Below are 16937 nucleotides of genomic sequence, written 5' to 3'. Positions count from 1 at the left end.
GTTGTCACCAATTGAACTATTTGCTATCCCGTATGTCACTAAAGAAAGCCTAACATGTTCGTCCTGTAGGTGTAAGCGAGATACACACCAATACTCATGGAATGTCTTGGTCCAAATAACATTCCTAAAACTAACCAGATCTTTATTCCTATGATCCAGTTTATGGATCTACTTGTTAATTAGTTAATTTATTTATTGTGTGTATGGCTGTGAAAACTTTTCTAACAAAAAAGTAGAGAGTCCTAAGTTAAAAAGTGAATATTTTCTCTTTAGTATTTAAATTAGAGTGATAGTAATGTCAAGGTGAGAACTGGATTCTTTGCACTGTTTATTACTTTATAAAAATCACACAATTATGGAACCATTTTTGTAGCAAAAGAACTTCCTTGCTATATAAAGGATTATGGATTGGAGTTTCTGCTATCTTCAGCTGAAACTGTCATAAACTGTAAGTTTCGGAATTTGAGGCAGTGGTTTATCTAAGTCCGCAAAATTATAAAATCCTCTTTGACACTATAAACAACCCTTGCTCTCTGTTTAAATAAGGCCAAGCCACTTCAAGTGTGGATCAAAACATTCATATACACATTTAAAACAGATCAGTCTAAAATTAGTACAGATTTGCATACTGATCAGGTTATAAAGCCTCATTGGTATCATATGAAACTAAACCAATGAAAAATGAGTAAGTCCTTGAAAACATATAATCTTAGAAATGTAAACGAACAGAATTTTCCACATTTTATTCCTATGCAAGTGAAGACTCACTAAACTAAAGTGACTTCTGCAGATGACACGATTCCTTAGAAGCTAAGGCTTCCATTGGCAGCTGAACTAACCAACACTGCCTTGGCATATCTTCCTCCCTCCTTCAGGTGGAAACAAGAGGAAGACAAATGTTTTTGACTAAATCTCAATGGTTATAAAAAAGACTTAGGAACCAGATGCTGGGGTGAAAACTTGCTAGATCAAAGAGGCAGGGAAAATATCCAACTGACCTTCCTCCTTCAACAATGTCTGATAAAAAAAGAACAAAACACAGAAAACCCCCAAAAAACCTTTCTCCTGCACTGTCTCAAACAAAACTCCTCTAACTGAATGTCCCTCCCTTCTACTTCCTATGCATCTCTTTAATCTCTCTATCCATCCTCCTAGCTCCCTCTACTCTCTGTTTGTTTGTTTGTTTTTTTTTTTTTTTTTCCTGTCTATTGGTTGCTTGATCTGACTTTGACTTGTGGTTGACTTTACTTAATCCTTTTTACAATTCAAGCTGAAAGTCCTTGGATTAAATGTGTGTGCTAGGATTGAATCACACTACAACTGAAAACAGGTTTTTCCAGTTCATAGTGGAATCTTGGAGTTCACAGTGTGATCAAATATCCTGCAAAGAAGACAAGGTCTCAGGATGTGGAATCAATCAGATAGTCCTCTGAGGGCATTGTGATGAGGGAGCCTAAATTAGGAGACTTTCTTTGTGGCTCAGATGACATTCCAGTGAAGATTTTGAGGAAAACAACATCTTGTTTTTATCAAAATGGTAAAGATGTGAGGTCTCCACCCATCATCCTGGTGGGTTAGATGTGAAGGTATACCAGCTCTAAAAGCGTGCCTTCAAAACTTAAATACAAAACTGCTTTAGTTTGACCAAGGAGAAAATTGATCATAATTAGTATCAGATTTTTAGGACAAATAGATAATCCCAGCACTGGAGAGAGCAGAACAGCAGGAATGTTGTGGGGTCAAGACCAACCTGCTCCACGCTGTAAGTACATGTTACTTGACTGGATAATCAGGACACAAGAAAAAGAACCGCCAAACCTTGCCAAGACAAGGTAAAACGGTTCTGAAAAATTCCCTTCCTCTGAAAATGGTCTGTTAGTTACGCTAGGCTTTAGCCGAAGTTGGTTGCTTCAATGTTGCAAATGAGACTGTTCAGGTAGCCAATTGTTTCCATGTATACTGCTCGCTTTGGAAGCTGCTTGATTGCACTTCTGGGTACTAAAGTACTATCATCTCCCTTCTCAGGCCTTCAGGGGTTGAAGATTAGATAGTCGTAGTTACCTTTCTCTTATGATTTAGCAGAGCTTATTTCTGATGCAAGACTTAGACTCTTTGGAACAGAATTTTTATTAAAACATTTGTCATGTGTTCCTTGCTTAATATTGTTTATGTTGTTTGTATTTTTATACTAGATATCTGTTCCTGTTGTTTATAGTTTGGTATTGGGTTTGGACTGCTCTTGTTTAGACAAAAGGGGAAGGTGATGGGGAAGCCTCGTTAACCAATTATCTTTAAGAGGTGGGACCAAGTTAAGGTGTGGCTTTCTGGGACCCAGAGAAAAGGGCCCAGGGCCCAGGGCCCAGGTGTTCTCTCCTCTCTCTCTCTCTCTCTCTCTCTCTCTCTCTCTCTCTCTCTCTCTCTCTCTCTCTCTCTCTGTGGTTCCCTTGCCGCCGCACGGCTCAGCTTGAACTTTTCATTCCAGTTTCGTGAGTTTTCTCCTTATAAGAAGTAAAATTATAATTATCTTTTAACTAGCCTGGTTACTTCCTGAATTGAATTAGCTTCTACATAAGGCAGCCTGGCCATGTGTTTCAAAACCCAGAAAACAACCACAGAACTAACATGTGGAGATATCAGTGTCATCCGTCATGAACAACTTCTATAGACTGAACCACACAGAGGCCTAGGAAACCCAGTCAAGCATAGGCTCAGTGTCTAAAAATGAATCCCATGAGGATGAGGCAGGGTAGTGAAATGTTAGAGAATTTAAGTGGATTGTGCTGTACATGTTGAGAATTTATGATGCCAAGGACAGGAAGTAAAAGGTATGATATGGAAACTCTAATAAAATGACAAATGAAATTAAACAGTTAAATGTAAAGTCTATTTAAAGCATGTCTGAAAAAAAGTTACATATTGAAAGACAAATCTGGGCAGGCAGGCTAAAAAATGTTCCTCTTGGTAGAGCCTGTGGACTGGGTTGTTTTACCCATTGCAGCTAGACAGAGTGATGGACACAGAGACTATGATTCTCTCTAGGTGTGTTTCACAAGTCAACAGGCAAATTCAGTGTTGTTAAAACAAGGAAAGAAAGTGGGCTTTTCTTCCCTGTGGTATTTTTTCTAGTAAATAATTTCATTATGATATACAAATAAAGAGTTCTCTAAAATGTATTGGAAAAAATAAAATAGGTCCTTTACTTAAAACATTTTGAGGACTCAATTAAGCCATGTCTGGCAGAGATAAGGGGGGAAATGGTTATAAAGGGAACTTAGTGGCAAGGGAATTTATCACCATTGGACCAGAATAGGTAATACCTAGGGGACCTTTCAGACTCATGGGGGGATGTATTTTATCTTCTATACTTTAATTAATATAAGCAAATAGTTACAGCTCAGAATTGTTTTAGGAAAGTTGCGTATGTGGTGTGCTATGACCATGGTAAATTCTAAAGGAGAAACTGTAATTAATGTTGCGGAAGCGGTTCCATACAGCGAGGCTCTAGAGCATGCAGCCTTTCCTTCCTCTTCCATTGTCTTGCAATTCAAATGCTTATTATTCAACACCATCTGTAAGAACAAGATCTCTGTATTTTAAAATTCAAGTTTAACAAATAATTCGTTCTTATAAATAACATCACCAAAATTCTGCCTTATGTATTCACAGTTAGAGAATTAAAACTTTTGTAATGGTTTTAAAACATTACCCTGACTCCTTACTGCAGAATATGTAATTGTGTATAATTTTGCAAAAATTTCCTCACATTATTTAAAGCTCCCCGGACAAAGCAAATGACAACTTTTAGCTTTATGGAATTTATAATTTTAATTTTCCTGCCACCCTTAAGAGGAGTGTGATTGATCTGTTTGAGGCACATTTAGGATATATGCGAACATTCTTAGATGACATGTGGGTATTCCAGCAGAGATGCAAATTGTTGTCCCGTAAAGGCCATGGTTGTCATGTCTGTCTGAAGTGCTTCTCTTCTGCTCTGGCCTCCCATCTACTGACACATAAATGTGAACGAGAGATGGAGGGTTTAAAAGCTGGAAGCATTATTGGGGGAAAGTTTAGGGCTGTTTTTTGAGATGAATCCCATTCCTGTTTACATGTTCTTATATCTTCATTTGCCTCAGGTGTCTTCAGAATGTGGAGACAGCCGTGTTTATTATGCACCACTGTGGACTGTGCTGCAGGAAGTGACCCTAGGGGTTATATTCATGTCATAAAACTGTGAGACCTTCACACTTTTATGAGAATCTTCTACTAAAATTTCTACTAAAACAAGAGAAACAAAATGTGAATTACATACTTTAAGTTGAGAGCCAATGCAAAAAAAAAAAAAAATTAAACTATTTAGTTTTTAATTTTTTTAACCAACTCAAGAAGCTTTCACTTTTTAGAATCTGTACAGATTCAACTAATTTCAAATACGTTTACCTGATGATTTAGTTTTCTGCTGTTTTTAGGTGAATAAATAGCATTTAGTATTTCAGGTTGGGAATCAGAGGTGGCTCTGAAAAATCAGTTGAAGAAATCAGCTTCTCAAGTGAGAACACCCCTTTTATTGGCATCACAGTAAGGCTCGTGTTGGTGAAGTGAGAGTTCAGATGTTATTTAACCCGAAATCTGTTTGTATATCTCAGTGAATGCTAACACACCTTTCCTGTACTTATCTGACTGTACATGGATTTTTCATTGGGTCACCATCTTACAAATAATGACATAAAATATATTATTAATTATGGAAGCTCAGCCTTAGCTTAGACTTGTTCCTAACTAGTCCTTAAATTAACTCATAGCTTTTAATCTGTGTTCTTTTCTGTGGCTTCGTTACCTTTAGTCTGTACTGCCCATTCTGTTTCCTCTGTGTCTGTCTGGCGCCTCTGCTTTTCTTTTTCCCAGCTTTCTCTTTCTGCCCAGAAGTTCTGTCTATCTCTCCTGCCCAGCTGTTGGCCATTCTGCTTTTCATTACACCAATCACAGCAATACATCTTCACACAGTGTGCAAATAATCCACAATACCAGACCTCTGCCATTGTTAGTGAATCTCTATTATAAAGTTATGGGTTCTATGAAGTTATTAGTAGTGTGTAGTTATTGTGCTATAATGTCCTCAATATGATAATTGGAAAAAACTGTGCAGCAGTATTTTTTTATTATTTAACTTATCTAAGATAGAGTTTTATGCTTCTAGAAAACTCAAACAATGTTGTTGTCTTTTTATTTTATTGTTATTTTTTTACAGGCAATAATTAAAACCTTATACCAGTGGTGGATGATGCTTTGGTAATGGCAATACTCAATATAAATAACAATATAAAATATTATTTGGGGAGCAAGCAGGATGCCTTGCTACTTTTTTCCCCAATTACCAACTGAACAGGGACAAGGGTTTTTACATATTTTTTACCAGTTCAAACCTGAATTGCTCTTGAGGCACAATAGTCAATTGTGACAAATGACACTCAACTGTGTGACCACTTGCCACCAGAGAAGGAACCAAATTGGATTTGTTCTAGGAAGCTGCAGCCGGCGGTGAGGTCAGCCAAATAGCTCTCCACACTTTTGAATGGCCACAATACATTTATTAATTTGTACTGTATTTTCTGCAAGTGCTCCCTGATGCATGCCTGCTTGTGTCAAGAATCACCATAGTTTTACACCCCAGAGGGACTCATGCTTGGCAGGAAAGGTGATGAAGTCAAACCATGCTACTCACAGTTAAAATCTGTAGGGAGAGACAAGATCAAAATACAGAGACATCTTTGCATGCATTTACATCTGAAATAGTTTTGGATGAGCAGGGAAATGAGATAATGCTGGAACAGCCGACCCATACCCATCTATCATAATACATGGAATACTGAGGTGTAGTATATAAATGGAATGTTACCTTTTGCAAAGGAAAAGTGAAGGTAGAGCGTGGGAGGGAAGAAAGAAAGGATAGGAGGAAGAGGAGAAAAGGGAGAAGGAGAAGGAGTAGGAAGAGGAGGAAGAGGAGAAAGAAGAAATAAATTTTAGATGGCCAGAGTTTTGATAGTTGCTAGTATTGATTAATGGTCTTGCACGCTAAATAACTGTCCAAGAACTTTACCACCACCAAGTAACTGATACCTAAAGCTGTTCCCTGGGGCAGAGGGTTGGTTTGTCCACCTGAGTATTAGCTTAAATTTTAAAGCATTCTTTAAAAATTCAGATGTACTTTCCACACTGCTGGAATATTTCAGTTCTTGTTTTAAGACCCAGTACTCTCCTTTGAGGGCGATGTCCAGCCTCAAAGATGTAACCACAGCCCTGAAAGCATTCGGTGGTTTGCTGGGCAGGGAACACTTTCGTTAGAGGACAATGGGTTACCTACCCATGCTCCCATGTGAAAGTGAGAGGATCTGAACTGAGAAGCTTCAGGGTCCAGAAAGTTGTGAATACCGGTGGGTCATCCAAAACTAGAATTAGTTGATGAACAATAAACTCTATAGTAATCTTACAGTACATATCTTCTAGTCTTCAGAAGAAATTTCTCTGTCTCTGTGCCTGTGTGCCTCTCTCTCTCTCTCTCTCTCTCACACACACACACACACACACACACACACACATGCACACACACACAAGTGTGTGTTTATTCTTTGAAAGAAACAGTCTTAGGTGAAGTGCTCCCTGAAGCCCACAGGATCCTAGTCATATTACAGAGGAGAAAGATGTTGACTTTGCTTTTTGAATAGCCTGTCATTTGGTCTGAAGTGTCAGGATCTTCAGGAACAAGAAGTTTCTTCTCATAAACGTCTTTGCTTCTAATGTAAAGTCGTTGGCTATGAAGTATACTATTTTTCTTCTTAATGTTTTGGTTTCTTATAATGATGTTGGCAGCTAAAAAAACCCACGTGAGCCCTGGGCCCAGGCTCTGCCACCTGGAATCTGGAGGCAGAAGGGATGTGGTAAGGACAGCCAGTACTCTTCTCTGGATGTCTGGAGAATGAATATTTTTACAGTGTATTGGAACCAAAGCCCAGGTCTGAGCAAGTATGTTGGATGGACTTTTGATTTATTGCTTTTTTTCCTTTCCAGAAAATTTGATCTCCATGTGCTAAACCTAGATGAAGTAAGCTCAGAGCCAGGTTTCAATTTAATAAAAAAATAAAAAATAAAAAAAACTCATCCAAGTCTTGTTAGCAAAGAAAGAAAAGCCATTCTATGTTTTCCTTTCTGGTTATGCATATTTATCACGCGGACTGCACCCGGGTTCTGCCTAGGTTCAGGTGAGAGATTCTGGGTGTGCATGCATTGTTTCTTTATATATAAACCTTTGATATTTCTTACACTTTCAATAGCAGCAGCTGTTTTGAGATCCACAATTAGTTTTGTTTATATATTGTTATCACTCTATAACTATGTTATTCAACTTGCTTTGCTTTTTCTGTTAGAATTTAATTGGCTTGCTTATAAATTATTAAGATACAGTGTACCTTACAGAACATTTTATAAGTGAAAAATTCTACAGAAGAAGAATAATCATTAAAATCCAGTATCAGAAGATAAATTGTGGCTTGTTATACTTTATTTTTCTTATTTATTGTACACATATGTATGTGAAAAGACACACTTTTATTTCATACCAAAAGTATTATATGACATAAACAACTATTTCGTGTTTGCTATCTGATTTTGTATGATAATCATTTTTCTTTTACTTGCAACCACAATAAATCCCATTTTTGTTGTTTGTGTGTGTGTGTTTGAGTTTTAGAGACAAGATCTTGTACATAGTCCTTGTTAATCTAGTACATTCTATGTAGGCCAGGCTGACCTTGAACTTGTGACAGTCTTCCTATCTCACACTCCAGATTGCCGGATTACAGGCTTACACTATTAACCCTGCTTACTATTTCTTAAAACCTGTATTGACATTTTTAATTAATGCAAATTTCTTATGATCTAAATTCCTTTTCCTTGTTCCATTCTTTGTTATTTAAAACAAATGAAATCCTAGGCTAATCCACAACAAATAAATATAAAACTAAAGATAAAATAGCTTTTAATTAGTATGACTTAATTTTAATCTATATTTTCTCCTGGAATCTATACTAACAGTGAATGAAGTGACAGGGCCATAAAAAAATTTTCTATCATCAAAAATTTATTGCCAAGACAGTTCTGATTTTGTTCAGATGCTTTGTGAGATAATTCATATATATTAAACTGTCAAGTATATAACAAAAATTAACTAAAGGATGTAATTTCCAAGAGAACATTTAATGATTTATAAACAAAGCATGCAATGTAGTTTAATTTGTAGATTCGTAGACTTTCACTAAAATAATTTTTATTAATCAAACTCATTTTTTTAAAAACACAAATTAAAATATGTTCATCACATCATTGACACTTATTCAGGCTTTCAGTGGGCAACTGCTTTAAATTCAGAAAAAGCTGATTCAGTAATCACTCATTTATTAGAAGTCATGGCTATCATGGGTATACCTACACAAATAAAGACGGATAATGGTCCTGCTTATGTCTCTAGGAAAATGAAACGGTTTTTTGATTATTACAATATCAAGCATGTTACAGGTATACCATACAATCCTACAGGTCAAGCAGTCATAGAAAGATCAAATCGAACTATAAAGGATATGTTGAACAAACAGAAAGGGGTGGAAAACACCCACAGAAATAGGTTACATAGTGCTTTGTTAACCTTGAATTTTCTCAGCGTTAATGAGAAGGGAACAAGGGCTGCAGAAAGACATTGGATAATGGAAAAGTCTACTGAACTAAATCAACCAGTTTATTTCAAGGATGTGCTGACCTCACAATGGAAGCCAGGAGATGTGCTACGTTGGGGAAGGGGTTTTGCTCTTATCTCCACAGGTGAGGAAAAATTGTGGATACCATCAAAATTAATAAAGGTTCGGTTTGAAGAAGAGAAGCCACTTGGAAAAGATAAATAACAATTCTTTCATAAGGATGGCGAGCATACTGATGGTAAGAAATACAGATAGGTTGGAGGCAGGGTTCTTTTCTTATCTCCACAGGAAAATACTCATCTTCAAAGAAATTGAGGGACCCTGAATATTTAATTACTGATGGATGGACACATTTTGTAAGTATTAATTTATATATATATATATCTTATTAAACATTTCTTTATAAATATATAGAGCTGGTTTTGAACTTGGACTCTGGCTCAGTCCCTCTCCAATTCCAAGCCTGTTAGTAAGAGAAAAACCCAGAGTTTCTGGAGTTTCTGTCTCATGTCAAGAGCCATGATATGGGACAGAAAGAAATATGAGTTTAGAAAACATCTTTACTTTTCTTCATATCTATCATACTTTTCATTGAATATATCTATCATGCCTTTCATTGAATATATATATGTATGTCTATATATGTCTATATGACTAATGTTTAAGTTTTTCACAATGAACAATGAGTTTTTCCTGAAGTGACATTTGAAGTTTCCAGGAAGAAGATGGGGCCCCACAACAACAACTCTACCTGGTTGATATGACGTCATGATACTGATAGCGCTACTACAAGACCTGTCTTGGATACTAGCTGCACAAGACGATCCCAACTTGGTTAGCTGAAATGGTGCACATCTTGTACAACATTCTGGCCAGACCTCCACAAAATACTCAGAGACTATTTGCAATTTTAAAAGGCATTGATCTTGAAATTTAACCATCATTTTACTTTCACAGGATCCCCCAGAAAGAACGTTGCCCCCATGACAGCTGGAAGTAATTCTAGAGGACGACGTCCCCTCTCCCAGTAAAATTTACCCCTGTGTTTAGGGACATCATTTAGGGGTTGGGAGGTTGGGGGAGGAATTTTATAAGCTCAGGGATCATTTTGAAAAAAAAAAAGAGGGGATGATGGGATAATAGATTTATAATTGTGAGTTACTGCTTTTAGACAAATATATTGGTATAGATTCTTGTATATTGATACAAAGTTAAATTATATTGACTATTGTATGCATGCATATTTCTATCTCTGTTTAAAACATTTTTTATGTATTGACATATATTATATTGATAAATATATATTGTATATATTTACCATATTGCAATGTACATTTCTACCTCTGATTAAGATACTTATATAATGTTTGTGTATTGATATATATTTACCATATTGCAATGTATATTTCTACAGTGTTTATATTTGGAGGTCATTATCCTCATTTGTTACACAGTTGTTTATTGTCTTAGTCTTTAAGTTAGATAGATATTGAGAATTACATAGATAAATAGTCATCTAAGTTTCTCATTTATAATCAGACTAATCAGGTTCTCTAGATATATAGAGATTATACTCAGTTTAGATAGATAATCTTCAACTTCTTCAAAGAGCTGTAGAAAATGGCTTTTAATCTAACTCAGAGTTTCGTGATAGTGAGACACAATTGCTCCTGGCAACACCGCTCTATTCCCGAGAGAATGTTGAGCACCAAAGCCACTGCACCTGGAGCCTTTCTTTTTGGCAGAACTGGCCTTTGGTCAAAGAAATGCCCATACCTCAACCACTGACAGAGATACAGAGCATGCATCAATGGATAAAACAGGACTGTCATATCCTGCCAAGACAGGGTAAGATAGTTTTGAAAAGTTCCTTGCCTTTAATAATGGTATATCAGTTATTTTAGGCCTTAGCCAAAGTTGGTTGACTCAACATTGCAAACCAGACTTTGGGTGATTGCCCAGGTAGTCAGTTGTCTCTGTCAATTGTTGCACATTTTGGATATATCTCGTTTGTCAAGTAATATTTATTCCCTTCTCAGATCTTTGACGGAGTTGAAGATTATATACTTGTAGTTACTCTCTACATTATTTAGACTCCTTAAGATAGAATGTTTAGCAAAACTTTTGTTCTCAATATTTTTTGTTATATTTATTATTTGTTATTATTGTATATAGTTGTATTTGTTTTAGTTCTGTCTTATTTAGACAAAAAGGGGAGATGTAGGGATAAGTCCCGCCCCTTGGGGGGCGTGTTCGCCTCGGGCTAATGTTTGCCTATAAATTTGGCGAGCATGCTCCCAGCCCTAGCTTCTGCTTTCCTGGTCTCCACGGGAACAGTGGTTCTGTAAGTCTATTTCTCCATTAAAGCTGTATATATATTTTTACAATCTGTCTGCATTTGCTTACGTTGTTACAGCAGTGGGTTTCTGATCCTACTGCACGTACTGGCTTTGTAGGAACCTGGGCAGTTTGGATGCTCACCTTACTAGACCTGGATGGAGGTGGGGGTTCCTTGGACTTCCCACAGGGCAGGGAACCCTGATTGCTCTTCGGGCTGGGGCGGGAGAGGGACTTTATTGGGGGAGGGGGAGAGAAATGGGAGGCAGTGGTGGGGAAGAGACAGAAATCTTAAATAAATAAATTAAAAAAAAAGATTCTCTCTCATGCATTACATATGCAGCAGCCATTTCAAATATCTACAACTCATTTTCTTTCATTCTGAACACTTAGTGATCATTGAGTCTCTATCCTTGATGGTGCTGTGTTGACTTGAAGACTTGTTACCCTCGTGTCTTTCCAATTCATTTGGTAGTCAGTCTGTTCATATATATACACACACATTCCTCCAATCCATTCGTCAGTGTGTTGTCCATTCATCTTTCTATTCTTCCCAGATCTTCACCCGTGATGGTCATGGGCTTCACTGTGTTTTCAGCTCTTAGTTTGTTGGTAGGAAATCTCCACTAAATATTGACAGCTGATGAAAACCCCAACTTGAAGATAATGACTACCTGGTGATGACTCTAGAGCATGTGTTGTTCCAGCTGGTATTGGAGCATAAACAGAGCAGCAGTTCTAGCTCTGTGAGTCAATGAACCTCAAGTAAAATCTATACTGTCACCTTCACTGTCACATTCTTCTTTAAGGCTACTTATAACATAGGAACAACATTCTTCAGACTGTGTCAGAGATAGAAAGGGGTCATGAGGGTAGGTATCAGTCACCGGCTGATGATGCCCTGATACTCATGCCCTTGAACCTGAGCTTTTCTTGACTGGTACTTTGCAAATCATTTTGTGCAAAATCCTTTTTATTGAAGAACCTGTAAGGGTAATGAGTGTGAGGTGGGGATTGGAGACTCCCCGCAGCTTCCACCAATACAACCAGCTCTTCATTCATGCTGTGTATATGCTTATGATGAAGTTTGACCCTGGAGAAGCATTTCATTTTCTTCTTCTGTAAAATGAGCAAAAGCAATAGAAGACTGTACTGTTGGGTGAATAATTATAAATAGAACTCTTGGGACAGTGTCTGATATGTGGTATTGGGAAAGGGCTGGAGGTCATTACTGTTATTATTGTTGCTATTACAGCTTTACCCTATGTAAGTTTCAGTCTTTACTTGCTGATATTGATTTGTATGCTCCAGGTGGTAAACTGCTTTGTTCAAAGATTGTCTCATGTAGTCAGACTGTCAGCTCACAGTAGATGCTCAGTAAGCACTGTGGCGATGAATCCTGTTAAATTTCCTTTCTTTTCCCCATCAGTTGTCCAGTCAAAACTTTTAAAAGCCTCTTTTCCTTATAGCATAGTACAATATGGGAACATTAGAATTAGTTGAAAAATTATTTTGACAGTTAATGTCATGAAGATATAGAATATTTTTGCGTTAGCTTCATGTTTAGTGCTTAATAATGTGCATAGTCTAGAGTTGTGCACATTTTGTTTTCCCCAGTGGGTGAAAGAATGCTTCTGTCAAGTGAAATATAGTGATACCCATTTGGAGCACTCAGGAGTTGTATTTGTGTTTTATGCTCTTTATAGATTATACTTCAAAATAGAGAGAGGAAAAAAAAGTCCTAGGTAAAGAAAATATTTTAGCAATGTGATGATTATGTTTTTTATTCTGTGGCACATTGTGACAAACCATGACAGTGAAAAGTTTTGGGAACTCAGAACTTGTCCATTTGATTTTATACTAAATGGTAAAGTTATCAGCAATTCTAATCAAAGCACAGATAAAAGTAAAGAAACTTAAGCACGGGTTGCACAGTGAGTGTAATGTCTATCTTCTGAGCATGCCCGATTTAAAAAAAAAGAGTTGTAAAGTTATGTGTGAATACACCAGATTTTGCAAATTGAGTCCTTTTTTTTTTAATCTTAAAAGTAAAGGAACTGTTGCAATTTACAAAAAATGAAGAGAGTAGTCTCTCCAGGGAAAAGTTCATCCCTTCACATACTGAGACCAAGAATCTGCTAATTAGATACTTGACTTCCAAATATGACTCCATCTGATTCCCAGGCATGTGAGGAAGTGCAGCCCCTGCCTCCGCATTATTTCTTTGCTAATTCCTTCAGGGTGTCTTCTGAAAGCTGACGATATTTCATCCTACATCTCTCCACTGAACAGCATTCTTGAATTGTTTGTCATTGAATATCAAGTTAGAGTCACACATGTCAAATCCAATTTAAAAATTCATAATTAAGCCTCGCATCTGGTTCTGAAATATTTGTGCTTAAAAGCATGCCAGCCAAAGCTGCTGAGGGACAGTGACACTTTCACTGTGGAACATTGAATATCTGAGGGAACACTGTGAGAATACTTTCGGGTACATACATGGCCATATATATGAATGAAGATGCTACTAAATGATGAGGTGAAGTTCATTTGTGTGAACAACATAGAGAATAATATTGCTTGGAAGATTTACTTTTTTTGCCCTTTTGTTCCAGGCTTTTGTTACCTTTCCAAATGAGTTTGCCTAGAGGACTTGTTCTCTTTCTCCCACAAATCAGCTTATTATTTCTAGCCAAACAATTGTTTTCTCCTAGTCCTATCTTCAGGCACAAGTTATAGCATCCCCCTTACTTTTGCTGTAGGTTCTTGAGGAGGGAATAAGTGAGAAACATGGATGTGTTTGTGCTTCCAAAATAATGCACGAACTTGGTAAATGTATTAGGAGGATCCAAGTGAGAGTCCTTACTGTCTGACTGTCCATCAAACATCCAGGATGGGCAAGGACAGTCCTTGACAACATGTCTAAATTGCTGCTTCTGCCAACACTGCTCTGATGCTTGTCAGATTAAAGCTCATCCAAGTACAATGGCAAGCCGTGAGGGATGAGTGAGTGATGCATTGGTTCCCAGATTATAGGGGCTGGAAGTCCTTTGCTCAAGGACTTCCAAGCAGTATGCCTTATGCTTTGAGAAAGTCAAACATGGCACAAGACCACTGTAGGCAGTCAATGCTCAAGAGCCTTGTGTTCTGTGTGCTGCCATTGAAGAACCAATTCTATTTGGGAACTACATATGACTGATGGAAGAAAGGAGCTGTGGTTTTCAGTCCACATGGGACATGACAAGACAACCTGTGGTCAGCATGGGACTCCACCACTCTTTTGGGCATTCTTACCTGGTGGTCTGTCTCAGAGTTCATACTGTGATCAGAGAAGTCAGATCTCAGAGTACCAAGTATATGACCAGCATCTAATATAAAACAATAACAAAATTAAATGTTTGTCAGGATTAAATGTGCCAACAGGTCAATCTGTCGGTTTTCAGTTGTCTTTTCAATTGTTTTGCACAGTGTTGGTTCATCTGGAGGAAACATCTTCAAGTTCAAGTGAAGGCTCGGAGATTGGTGAGGGCAGATAAGACCTGCTTCTTGTTCATTCTCTCTTCTTTCCTCCTCCCCATTCACTGTTCTCTTTCTGAGACCGGGTCTCATCACATATATCAGGATGGTCTTGAACTCCCAAGGTAGCTAATGATGACCTTGAACTTCTGATCCTATTGCCTCTATCTCCCAAGTGAACCAGTGCATTACAGAATTCACTACTATACTCATGTTATGGTACCCAGGGCTTTTGTGCATGGTAAGAAGATTCATTTCATTTAAGATTCATCCATAGGTCCTTTTCTTTCTAAAAAAATTTAAAATATGTTTATATGTCTGTCTGTCTGTGTGAATGTATAATGCTATTGTGTGGATGTGCATAGAGGCCAGAAAAAAAGTACCAGATCCCCTGGAAGGGAACTCAGAGGAGGTTGTAAACAACTTGGCATTGGAGGTGGGAACAGAACTTGTGTTTCCTGAAATGATAGAAAGCCACTAAACCCTTGTACATACCATTCTGAAAATTTGCACTTTTAAAATCTTATAATTAGTTTTTACTGTGAGTTCTTATGTATTTTGGATATTAGTGGTGTCAGATCTGTGGTTTAAAATTTTTTTCTCATTCCATAGGTTGTGTTTGTATTTTACTTATGCTTCCTTGTCCAGTAGGATCTTTTGTTTTAATGGTCATGTTTATGCTTGCCTTCATACACAGGCTTTTGGTGTGATAGCCAAACAAATTGTTGGCAAGTCCAATGGCAAGAAACTTTCCTTAAGCATTTTCCAAGAATTTCAATAGTTTGAAACCTCATATTTAAGTCTTTTGTCATTTTCAGTTGATTTTTATGCATTATATAAGGGTCCAATTTTGTTTCTGGAGTTAAATCTGATGGAGCTTTGCTTCCCTGTATCTAGATGATTGTGTCCTTCTCTGGATTTGGAAGGATCCCCAGTGAATTGCAATAATACAGGCATCTCTAAATACTTCCCTGGAGTCTCTGGAAGTTGTTTTTCCATTGCTCTTTTAACCCTTTATTCTTTATTTCTTCTTGCTTTTGTCTGTGGTGGGTGTGGAGGACTGGAAGGCTTGTTGGTGCCCAGGCTGGTAGAATTTTAAAAGTCAAGCTGACTGTGGACCATCCCAATTAGAAGATCTCTCATTACAATTCTCATAGGCTGCTACGACAGGTTGCTCCAAAAACACTTTCATTCTCTATCATCAGTTTCTGAGGCTTGGCAAGGGACAGCAAATTAGGAGCATTTCCTGGCTAATCTGTATACTCTTCCATAAAGAGAAGGAAATATAATGGGAGCAAGGGAGAGAAGAAGAGACAAGGGAGGAGGATGAGAATAAAGGGAGAGGGGAGAAAATATAAGACACTGGTCTGAGGGAAGATGACCACTGTAGTTATGCTGTGATAAAGGCTTATCAGTTTAACATTGGTGCAGTAGCCAGTTGTGCCTCCTCGGAATTGCTTTATGGAGAGATCTTTCAGACCATGACATAGAAGACTCATCTTTGGTTGCCACTCTTCTAGAACATTGACAAACAACAGTCATTCTGATATTTGGCGACAGGTTAGATAAACAAGGCACTATATTCAGGGCTATAGGAGTATATTTCCTGAATGTACTCGGCTAGCAATATGGAGAGTTTAGACCACTCCCAGTCTCCCTTTCCTCAACACATGGGCACTTGGGCAATTCACTAAATTGCCTAACCCTTTGTTATATGATGTAAAACAGCTAAATGAACACACTTTTAAAACAAGAACTTTTTAAATTTATGGTAGACTAAACAAGTAGTAGATTCTTATGTATGTGACAGGGAATCTGAGTGAACATAGAACACAAAGACCAGAGCCCTTGGCGTGTGTGACTATTATTAAGGGCCAGCTGTTGTGAGAACGACACGCAGTGAAAATTGGAATACAAAATCCCTGTTACACATGACTTACACAGATGCACTGATCTTACTTGAAGAGTGAAAACTTAATAAATATCTAATAGCCAACAGGAATCCCCTGATATGAGGTATGACTTGTCCTAGGTGTTTGCTAACAGAGCTCTCACCACCTAATATTTGAATATGATATTTGTTTATTACAGTGTTTTTTTTTTTTAGGTTTTTCGAGACAGGGTTTCTCTGTGTTTCAATGAATTCCACTAAATTCCAGTACCATAAGAATAAACCCGAGGGTATAATTGAGATAATCATTGGATTTAGAAGCTTGCATTTGGGAAAGTAGTTGAATACTAGGCCAGAATCTTCTAAGAATATGGAAGTTTATTTCCATTATGTTATGAATGTGCAGAGCACATCATAATATAATGTCTATTACCTCCTGTTCTCCAGGA

Source organism: Microtus oregoni, unplaced genomic scaffold, assembly GCF_018167655.1.
Source record: "Microtus oregoni isolate MIOR12 unplaced genomic scaffold, Mior012 000032F_ref0000030, whole genome shotgun sequence".
NCBI lineage: Eukaryota > Metazoa > Chordata > Mammalia > Rodentia > Cricetidae > Microtus > Microtus oregoni.
The sequence above is the reverse complement of the archived record's forward strand: the minus strand, read 5'-3'. Positions refer to the sequence as shown.